The 11,260-nt window shown below is 47.9% G+C and overlaps 1 long non-coding RNA gene across 2 annotated transcripts in view; it reads left to right on the forward strand.

The window, feature by feature from the left end:
• LOC114594891 (uncharacterized) overlaps positions 1–10,759 on the forward strand; it is a 77,447-nt gene extending 66,688 nt beyond the window's left edge. For both annotated transcript variants that reach the window (XR_003706108.2, XR_003706107.2), the window contains exon 3: positions 9,150–10,759. This is a non-coding gene — a long non-coding RNA (uncharacterized LOC114594891). The remainder of the gene's footprint in view (positions 1–9,149) is intronic.
• The last annotated feature ends 501 nt before the right edge of the window (positions 10,760–11,260 follow it).

Consider the following 11,260-nt stretch of genomic DNA (forward strand, 5'->3'; position numbering starts at 1 on the left):
CTTTTCTTTATTTTTAATGGGGGGTTTTTAGAAGTTTCCATAGAAACCACACACTTTTTATGCAGCTTTTTCAATTACACACATTTCAGCAAGGATTTTCCCCTTGATATAATATATATGTGTGTGTTCCTGTGCACACTTCCTTTGAACACCTACCATATTTATTTGGTGTAGGCAATTTTTGGCTGGAGAAGCGCATTGCAAAATTCAGGAGTGCGATTTCTGAAGGCTAACTGGGCTTTGGTTTGCATATCGGTGCAGGGAGTGCCAATTTGACAATGTGAACTGGACAAATTTTGCAGTCCTTGTAAAAAAGAAAAGAAAGAAAGTCAGCTTTGATGAACACTTTTACAGTCCAGAGCGATGCTCCTGTTCAGCATGCGCGAGCAGCAAACCCAGAAGTAACCCGTTCCGGTACGTCTGGGTTTGGCGCGGACGTCCGCCGAAGTGGACGCTGGACGGGACGAACTTATACGGAGGTACCACTGTAAATGGACAAAAGTACAAAGATTCATAAAATGCTTAGGGGTATGTGTACCCCCAGAAAAAAGCACTGATCATTATTATTCTAATCTGAATTTCAGCTACACATTCAAAACAGGGTGTGTGTGTGTGTGTGTGCGTGTGTGCATGTGTGTGTGAAGCAAACTTGAAAATTCATGATCATTTTTGAAACACGTCTCCTAAAATACATTGCCATAGGTTTGTAGGTGCTGGGATTTAAATTTATTTATTTTTATTTATTAAATTTGTATACCCTTCATCCGTAGATCTCAGGGCGGTTCACAACAAAGAATTTAAAAGTGTGTCCCTTGTGTGTTTGAGCTGAGCGCTAGCTGCTTCTCATCCTTTAATTAACATGTGTGAAAGACTTATTAACTTCTACACTGTGTACTAGACACCTTGCTAATCTCTTGAAATCAGCATGTGTTAGAAAGCAATGGAGTCAACTAATTGCCCTTTAAGGTGTTAGCCTGGAGTGATGGGTCATCCACACAGCAAGAGGATCTAAGGGAGAGGGACCTTTGCCTGTGTTAAAAGAGGCCAGCGCTTAGCTTAGCGAGGGGAGAGCAAACTGGGATGGGATTTGGAAAGCAAGGCAAGCCTAGGAGAAAAGCAGGACCCCCTTAAAATGCTGGTGCAGATTATCACGGCTGGCTCAGGTTGTATATATGCGTAAAGAAACCAATATCATAAAGACATCAGGGTCTTCACTGTGCTTCATTGTCCAAACAGAAACACAGACCCAGAGTTAAGCATACCTGGAACTCCCTGAAATCTCACATTGCTGTCAAGATTGGGACTGGTGTGTAAGGTAAAGGTAAAGGGACCCCTGACCGTTAGGTCCAGTCGTGACCGAGTCTGGGGTTGCGGCACTCATCTCTATTGGCCGAGGGAGCCGGCATACAGCTTCTGGATCATGTGGCCAGCATGACTAAGCCGCTTCTGGCGAACCAGAGCAGCGCACGGAAATGCCGTTTACCTTCCCACCGGAGCGGTACCTATTCATCTACTTGCACTTTGGCGTGCTTTCGAACTGCTAGGTTGGCAGGAGCAGGGACCGAGCAACGGGAGCTCACCCCGTCACGGGGATTCGAACCGCCAACCTTCTGATCGGCAAGTCCTAGGCTCTGTGGTTTAACCCACAGCACCACCCTGGGGCTGGTGTTTAGCAATATTTTTATATGCAATTTTCTCTAACATGAAACATTTTTGCGAATGTAATTTTTTAAATTAAATTTCCGAATTTTTTCAAATTGAATAATTACAGAACAATTTTGTTCCGGAGATTGATTTCCCACCCTCACCTCCGCAGCGTTTTTACTCAAACTCTTTTCGACTACGTTACAGAACTAACGTAGAACAATTTCGAAGGCCTGTATGTGCCAGTATAACACCCGTGCACCCAATATATGCATGAGGTTATTGCCCCAAATATTTGCATTTTAATGCAGATTAAATTTTGCATTGAAATGCTGAGGGGCCCCGAAGCTCAAGCTTCATCAGTTTTATGGTAGGTCCGCCCCTGGGTGCCAGTAAAACTGCCACAGAATTAATTTATTGCTGTGAGCATGTTGCAACGGGGAGGGGATTTGGTTTTCTGCCTCAATTAGCTTCGTCTCTAGGTCATTCCCCTCCTCTGTTGTGCTCCATTTCCTCCCCTGGCCCTCAAATCCAGATTCTCGGCCCTCTTCTGCATCGCAGGGTAATAGTAATTTGGGGTCAGCGGTAATAAAACATTGCAGCAACTACAGCTGTTGTTCTTTCCCTGTTTGTGTGTAAACCTCTTCCAAGACCACCAGCTCAACGTCTCCCTCACATTTCGCTGCATTCCTTATTACCCGAGATGAACTAAATAAGGCACTCAAGGGAACGAGCTCCTCTTTTCGCGGTTTTGCTGTTTCGCACGTGCCAAATACCACTGGACCAGAATGTAGCGCTGTGAAGGGAGATGCTTGACACTTGCAACACCCTCCAAACGCTTTGGCGCATCAGGCGACTCTTATTCAGATCAAATGACTATTCTTACTGATCCAGTCTCAGGGACAACAATGCTTTCAAATGTAAAGTCATACCTCTTGTTACGTTTGCTTCATGGTACTTTTTTCAGGTTGCGTCCCACGGTGACCCGGAAGTACCGGAAAGGGTTACTTCCGGGTTTCGCCACTCGCGCATGCGCAGAAGCGCAAAATGATGTCATGTGCATACGCAGAAGCGGCGAATCATGACCCGTGTGTGCACAGATGCACAGACACGGGTTGCATTCCTTCCAGGTTTGAACAGGGCTCCGGAACGGATCCCGTTCACAACCAGAGGTACCACTGTACTCCGATAAGAGATCAAGGAAACACCAAGGCAAAAATGTGTCCTACAACGGAAGAGCTCGGAACAACAACCACCCTGTAAATAAGTTTAGACCGAGAGATCATGACTGCATTTGCACATACCTCTGAGCCATGGTTGAACGTTATAAGGAGGCACCACAACAAAGGTAAAGGACCCCTGGACGGTTAAGTCTAGTCAAAGGCGAGTATGAGGTTGTGGTGCTCATCTCGCTATCAGGCCAAGGGAGCCGGCACATTATGTTATGTTCTTAAATACATGCAGTAAAATAAAACAAATTTTACCTTGATATTCTCTTTTTTTAAAAAAAAAATAATTATGCATCTCTTCGGGTGGTGGGGAAGGAGGGAACTGCGTCATAGTGCCCAACCACCTTAATCCAGCTCTTCCCTAATGCCATGTTAGCTGCCAGAGCTTTCGAACCTGGAACAAGGCGTTGTCGAAGTTGTGAGCAGAATTGTGGCCAGATTCCACAGATGGCTGTGAGCTGGTGTAATCTCAGCTGGCAACTGTGAGCAGTTAACGAACCCACTCACAGTGGTATCTGGGATTATGCTAAACACGGCAATTGCGTTGCTCTGGCGGATCGATCATGCGCCCACGGAAGATCACGGAGCCGGAGAAGATCCCTTTGCACGGAAAACAGCCGCTCTCAAACGCACAAGATCGGCGTTTGACTTCATTGACTTCTGCACATCATGAAGTGCCCTGTCTAAATTTGGGAACTCAATCCACTCTAGCAATATCTTGGAAATATATTCATCAGCTCAGTTCATGCATATGTAGTTGCAATTCATTTTCCCTCAACCCACAGAAAGCATGCTTCAAACTGATGCTTGGCTCTTTGTGGAAATGGATACAAAATGTATTTTTATTTTATGTTTGTGAATGATTGTCCAGTCTACAAACGTTTCGATAAGCCTATGGCTTTGTCTTCCGTTCTGTAAAGGGAGATCTCTTTGCCTCACCACACCACACACCCCAACAGCAAAATATTACTAGCAGTTCTACCACATTCTAAACAACTTTGTACAACCGTAGATATTATGGTTTTGTGTGCAGATAGCATCTCAAGATACCACAGGAGCCAGCGCTAAATCCTAAGCGGAAACAAATGCTCCCCAGATCTGAAAACCTTTCTCTCTTTCTGGGCTGTCAAATTTCAAGCATTCCATGAATTGGGAAGCAGCCCCTATGGACACTGTATATCATTTCCTGCCTTACGGGAAGCATCTCTTGAAATAATCTGAACATTTGCTGACTAACTTGTCCTAGATCAGGTCTTCCACCCACAGGCACTGAACTGAACTGATTCACCCCTCCGCATAGCTTGTAGAGGCAGAAATACTGTTCCAAAGGAAAAAATTAAGGAAGTGTTTTGAATCATAGAAGAGTTGGAAGCATCCACACAAGGATCATCTAGTCCAGGCATGTCCAACAGGTAGATCGTGATCTGCCGGTAGATCACCGGACGTCTGTGGTAGATCGTGGTAGATCGTGAGACGCTTAGTGATTCCAGCCCCCAAAGAAAGCTGTGCTGGTCCCGTGGGATAACCGTGAGGCGTGGTCCGAGTCCAGTCCGAGTTTGAGGGTGCAGTATTGAGGCCGTCCGTCAAAGCTGAAGCTGGGTTCAAGGCAGGGAGTCGGGCGAGGTCAGGTGCTCCGGCAGGACAGGGTGCAGGCAGGAACTGGCTACCAACAATGTTACTCTCGCAATTTGGGACTGGGGCTGGCTGGTTTTTATCTGCCCCGTGGCATAGGGCGGCCCTGATCCTCTGGTGACTCGCCTCTCCTGGCCTGGAGGCGAGCACTCCTCCTGCAGGAACTTAGTTCCCTTCGCCTCTCTGCCCTGAGCCTCTGCAGCTCAGGAGAGGCTGGAGGGTTACTGGACCCAGAGGCAACCTCCGCTTCCTCTGACGGGGCTGAGAGTGGAGCACCTGCAGGCAATAGGTCTTCCATCATCTCAGGAGCCAGAGCAGACTCAGCTGGTGCCTGCACCTGAGGATCCAGCACAGGTGAGGACCCTTCAGGCTCAGGCCCCAGCCCCGACTCAGCTGGTTCTGGAGGCGGGGAATCCTGTGCAGGCTGGGATTCCTCAGGTTCAGCCTCCGAGTCCAAATCCCAAGCCATCACAAAAGCTTTGGCTCCCCTAAAAAAAAGCTTAACAACTTCACCGGTCAATAACAATGGGTAAATCACAGCCAGTATTTTTATAATGTGAGTAGATTACAGTCTCTTTGGAGTTGGACGTGGCTGAATTCTAGTCCATCCCATGCAAAGCAGGAATCTTTCCCCCAACATGGTGTTCGAACCCACAGCCCTGAGATTAAGAGTCTCATGCTCTACCAACTGAGCTAGTAGGCGGTACTACCCCCTGGAAAGCAGTGGGATTACCTAGGGGGGGACTAAGAGGCAAGGTGCTGCTGGACTTTGAAAAGCTGATATCACTAGATCGAGGACATCAGTTCTGTTGAATTAATTAAACTAAATATTTTCCACTGCAATTTGAGTCAACATGCAATTGATTGTCACTGTTTCGAATTTTATCGTGCAGTTACCTTCCTTAGTGGGTCATGCAAACCGCTATTCTGAATAATGATTTTTTATAGGTTGGGGTAGCGGGCACTGGGGGTGAGTTTGTGGAACCAAGGGGGCCATGGCACAAAAATGCTTGGGACCCGCTGGTCTAATGCAATAATAATCAGTGTGTGAAGTAGGCTGTGAGAGTAAGGAGGAATCATGCATCCTTATGTTCCCCTACCCTCCAAAACAGGGGCTTGCAGAACAGGCTGGCTGCTGCCTGCTGGAACCCGTGGGGTGAAAAGCAGGGAGGTCAACAGTAGGTGGCGCCAGAGGCAATGACAGGTGTCACCTGCTTGGTCTAAATTCACCCTCATCTGTTCTGAGTTCTACCATGGCAACACATGAGGCTAAAGATTCTGCACAGTGGCAGAATCGTAGTCAACAAGGTTAATCCGAGGTGCCATTCAGCACTGGGTTTAGGGCGCCACAGGTGGTTTCCCCCGCACAGGGTGCCATGCCGAAGGTGCACACAATTGAGAAGGTCCATAATTGAGAAGATCCATTTGCAGGTGCCAGGTTTTGGCCTTGTTCAGGGCACCAAAGTCCGTCCCTGCACAATTATTGCTAATTGAAAAGTGACAGCGCCAACCCCTGGACTGGTTCGGGACTGACTGGTGTTGGTGGGGTGGCACCCTGTTCGTCCTCATGGACCACCCTTCACTTGCTGTGAGGGTGCACACCTGAGGGATGGGTGCTTCTCCAAAGAACTGCCCACCAAAAAACTGCCACCTCTTTCATCAATTTCACCTCCCTCTGCCACCTTTAGGCAGGCGCCCTTGCTGGATTGTTTTTAGACGTCTGCCAAAGGCCTTTTTATTTCAGCAAGCCCCTCCAGAGATAAAATTGGACAGTTTATTTATTTGTTTGCAAATCCGTGTAGCTTTATTGGCAAATGAGCATGCCGTATAGTGACGCTTAACAAGCAATCTCTTTCCTCAGATTCTAATCTGTGTCTCATCCTTGGTTATCTTGTGTGTGCGCATTCCTTGCTTTCTAATGGCTTTGTGGATTTGGGCTGCTTCTGTGTCAATAATTGTACTGTGTACATCGCCTGGAGGGTTTTATGATTGAGATATTATTAATTAAAGTCCCCTCCCCCCCAAAAAAGCCTTACATGGGACATGAGAATGGGGAGGCAGTGGTAGGAGGGCTATCACTTCCCTGCCAGAGAGAACAAGGGAGGAAAGACTGCATTTCCCAGGATGCCTTGGTGCGAACGTGACTCTTAATTCCATCCATTCCCCCCAAGGGCATGATGGGACATGTAGTCACCATTCATTCCCCAACTCTGCCAAATGAACTGGAACCCTCTCTGTTGCCTTCATCACCTCTGCAAGGAAAAGGTGAGACGTGATAGGACAGGTGACCAGGATAATGTTGAAGATGTTGAGCATACCATCCAACTTTTTCCCATGGTGAGTCATGTGATCCGCTCCACACTCTCAGCTCAGAAAAAGTGCTTTGGGGGTGAGATCTTGTGTAAAGGTAAAGGTAAAGGTACTCCTGCCCGTAGGGGCCAGTCGTGTCCGACTCTGGGGTTGTGCGCCCATCTCGCTTAAGAGGCCGGGGGCCAGCGCTGTCCGAAGACACTTCCGGGTCACGTGGCCTGCGTGACAAGCTGCATCTGGCGAGCCAGCGCAGCACACGGAAACGCCGTTTACCTTCCCGCTGGTAAGCGGTCCCTATTTATCTACTTGCACCCGGGGGTGCTTTCGAACTGCTAGGTTGGCAGGTGCTGGGACCGAGTAACGGGAGCGCACCCCGCCGCGGGGATTCGAACCGCCGACCTGATGATCGGCAAGTCCTAGGCGCTGAGGTTTTACCCACAGCGCCACCCGCATCCCAAGATCTTGTGAGGCGCCCCAAAAATGCTTTTCTCAGGGTGTGAGAGCACGCAAGATCTCGGCACCCAACTTGGTTGCCGCAATCTCACACAGAAAAATGGGCTGTCCTTTTCCCCCAGGGCACTTGGGAGGTATGTATAAAGGTAAAGGTAAAGGGACCCCTGACCATTAGGTCCAGTCATGACCAACTCTGGGGTTGGGCGCTCATCTCGCTTTATTGGCCGAGGGAGCCGACGTACAGCTTCCAGGTCATGTGGCCAGCATGACTAAGCTGCTTCTGGCGAACCAGAACAGTGCACGGAAACGCCATTTACCTTCCCGCCAGAGCAGTACCTATTTATCTACTTGCACTTTGACGTGCTTTCGAACTGCTAGGTTGGCAGGAGCAGGGACTGAGCAACAGGAGCTCACCCTGTTGTGGGGATTCAAACCGCCGACCTTCTGATCGGCAAGCCCTAGGCTCTGTGTTTTAACTGACAGCGCCACCCGCGTTATGTATAAAGGTAAAGGGACCCCTGACCGTTAGGTCCAATCACGGATGTCTCTGGGGTTGCGGTGCTCATCTCACTTTACTGGCAGAGGGAGCCGGCGTACAGCTTCCGGGTCATGTGGCCAGCAATCTCATGCAGAAATATTGAATGTCCTTTTCCCCCAGGGCACTTGGGAGGTATGTATATGTCAGGATTAACGGTAGGTCGAAGGAACATTGCACAGGATAGAACGGGGGGAAGTTGGAGGCCACAGTGCTTCTGAATACCAGTTGCTGAAATCCGCAGGAGGCGATAGCGGTCTTGTGTTCAAATCCTGACAGGAAGTTTCCCACAGGCATCTGGTCGGTCCCTGTGAGAATGGGATGCTGAACTAGACTGGTCATTGGCCTGATCCTGATTCTTACTTTCTGGAGCTAAAGGGCTTATTGCCTCCATACGTTTTTATCAACCAGAAACAACAGTGAGTGCAAAACAGCCGACCGCCACCTTCTTTAATGTAGTCGATAGTGAGTATTTCCGAAAGGGAAGCAGTCCTCCCAGCCTGGTGGACGAACAAGTGCCTGAACAACACACCCAATCAAATGGTAAATTGTGCACTGTGGCAGTAGTTTAAAACAAGTGGGAGCTGCAGCAAAATGTTGCTGCGTGCAATGCAGGGATTTCAGCCACTCCATTCCGTTCCCCCTTCTTTTTCAAGGTTTTTTGTCAGCATTCCATGACCATTGAACATACTCCCTGAGCTCCATGTCTCTTTGTGTTCCCCCCCCCCAAAAAAAAAACTTATTGCCCTTTCTGCAAAGATTGAGGTTCCCCTGAGTCTGGGCATGGGTGGTGGTGCTGTTATGGCAATGTAAGGAACAGCACTCACTGCCTGAACATTGGAAATAGAGCGATCTATCTTTCTTTCTTTCTTTCTTTCTTTCTTTCTCTCTCTCTCTCTCTCTCATACACAAGCACACACACACACACACACACACACAAACGTGTACCCTGCAGAGCTTTTGATGTCGCAGATACTGCATCAGGAACTGATTGGATAATAATCAGGCGCCATCAGTTCCTAATGCATTGCCTTCAGCATCTAAACGAGCATCAGCAAAATTCTCAAATTAACTGGTCCAGCTATAGTACAGTTGCCCCCACTTGGTGCTTTATTTTATTTTTTGTAAGCCGGTTCCAGAAAAAGGTCTGATGCCCCACCAGTATTTTGCTCAATGCAAAATGCCAAGCAAGTAAAGTACCTGTTTTCTGCTGCTTTCCTGGGCATTGGGTCCTTTGTGATACATCCTGTTTGCTGTTCGGAAATGATTGTTCAGGATCGTGGTGGCGGTAGGATCCCAGTACGCAATCCCATTGTTAATACTGTTTGTGCTTTCCAATCTTCCAGGGCGGCCATCTTGCTTCGTTTACAACCACTGCACCTCCCATCACTTCCAGACGAAGTCCTGTCACTTTTTATAAGACCGTCTTTCGCCATATGAACCTCCTTGGACTCTGAGGTCAACCTCTGAGGCCCTTCTTCGTGTGCCTCCTCCATGAGAGGTCCAGAAGGTGGCAACACAAGAACGGGGCCTTCTCTGCAGTGGCTCCCCATTTGAGGAATGCTCTCCCCAGGGAGGCTCACCTGGCCTCTTCATTGTACACCTTTAGGTGCCAGGCAAAAACCAGGCTTTGGGTTGATTGACATCTGATGCCCTTTTCTATGTGTTGTGGGAGGGGGAATTATTGTTTTGTTGTTGTTCGTATTTTTATATTGTAATTTTATTTTGCGGACCACCCTGAGGTCTACAGAGGAGGTGTGCAAATATTAGTATTATACCATAAAGTAGGGTTACCAAATCTGGGTTTTCCCAGGGAATTGTTCAGCAAAATGGCATCGGGGCAGGTTTTTGCTGAATCCACAAAATGTCTGGGGAAATCTGGACGTATGGAAATGTGGGCTCAACCACTTTGCTCAGATTTTCACTTTGGGGGGATATGGCAACCCTGCCACAAATGCTCCAGTTTATTTCTTAGTCACACTTTTGATGTGCTAAAGTGCAAGAGTGCCTCTCCAGACAGCAATAATGCAGTAACATTGGGGAAGGATGGCAAAAGAAGTAATAAGGCAGAATGATATGGTGATGGTCCAGTATAAGTACAGCTCGAATGCACCATTATTGTGTCAAAGAAATACTGCAGAATTTAGAATTTAGAATTTAAAGCACCTGGAGGGGTGCTTTAAATATATGGCATCTTACTTCTCATGAAAGGTCCCTTACCTTTCCCGCCCCGACCTGGCCACAGTGATCCATGCGACGGTCACCTCCAGGCTTGACTACTGTAATTCGCTCTACGTGGGGCTGCCCTTGAATCTGTCCCAGAAACTCCAGCGGGTGCAGAATGCTGCAGCGAGGCTCCTCACGGGGTCTCTGCCATGGGAGCATATTCACCCAGTGCTTTTCAAGCTGCACTGGCTCCCGGTGGAGTACAGGGTCAGATTTAAGGTGCTGCTTTTGACTTTTAAAGCCCTTCACGGCCTAGGACCCTCGTACCTACAGGACTGCCTCTCCCAGTATGCCCCATGGAGATCCTCAAGGTCCATAAATAGCAACACCCTAGTGGTCCCAGGCCCTAAGTAAGTTAGATTAGCTTCAACCAGAGCCAGGGCCTTTTCAACACTGGCTCCAACCTGGTGGAACGCTCTGCCTCATGAGACCAGGGCCCTGCGGGATCTGATTTCTTTCCGCAGGGCCTGTAAAACAGAGTTGTTCCGCCTGGCCTTTGGCTTGGAGCCAATTTGATTCCCTGCCCCTCTTTCTTTTTTCTTTTTCCTTTCTCCTGTGATGAGGCTGCATTTTAATATTTTAATGTTTCAATATTTTAATCTTGTATTTTAATCTTCTTTTTTAAGTTGTATTCATTCAACTTGTTTTTATTATTGCTTGTTAGCCGCCCTGAGCCCGGCCTTGGCTGGGGAGGGCGGGGTATAAATAAAAATTATTATTATTATTATTATTATGACACTTGTGGTATCATGTTGGGGCCTCCTTGATGTAGCCCTTCCACGTTCTGGGCTTCCAGAAGTCTTTTTTTTTTTTCAGATGCGCAATAAAAGAAGGCTGAATAAATGACAAAAAGCTCATTTGTTAACACTTTTGTTTTCCCGTCTTAAAGGGCCATCGGACAGAAATGCCTTTCTAAGCTTTATAAGGTGCCGACTGAAGATTGAGTTGGAGGCCACACGACATTGCCTCTCTCCGCTGACTGCCCATCGGATGTTATTTGCATGCTAGCATCATATTCCAGTAAGGGTATGAAATAAGTTACACCCAAGGAGTTTGCTCTTGGGACGCCCCATCCGAGATGCTTGCTGATGAGTAACTGGCCTTTTAAGGCCGGAGACCTCCCCTGTTGTGTTGAAGCTCTGTCCCATTTGGCCTTGGGTGGCTCTAAGGTTTGAGCAGATCCACAGCCCTGTCTTTAAACCTCTCTAATCCAATCCTTCCGGGAGCTGCA

Source organism: Podarcis muralis, chromosome 3, assembly GCF_964188315.1.
Source record: "Podarcis muralis chromosome 3, rPodMur119.hap1.1, whole genome shotgun sequence".
In the NCBI taxonomy this organism is placed as follows: domain Eukaryota; kingdom Metazoa; phylum Chordata; class Lepidosauria; order Squamata; family Lacertidae; genus Podarcis; species Podarcis muralis.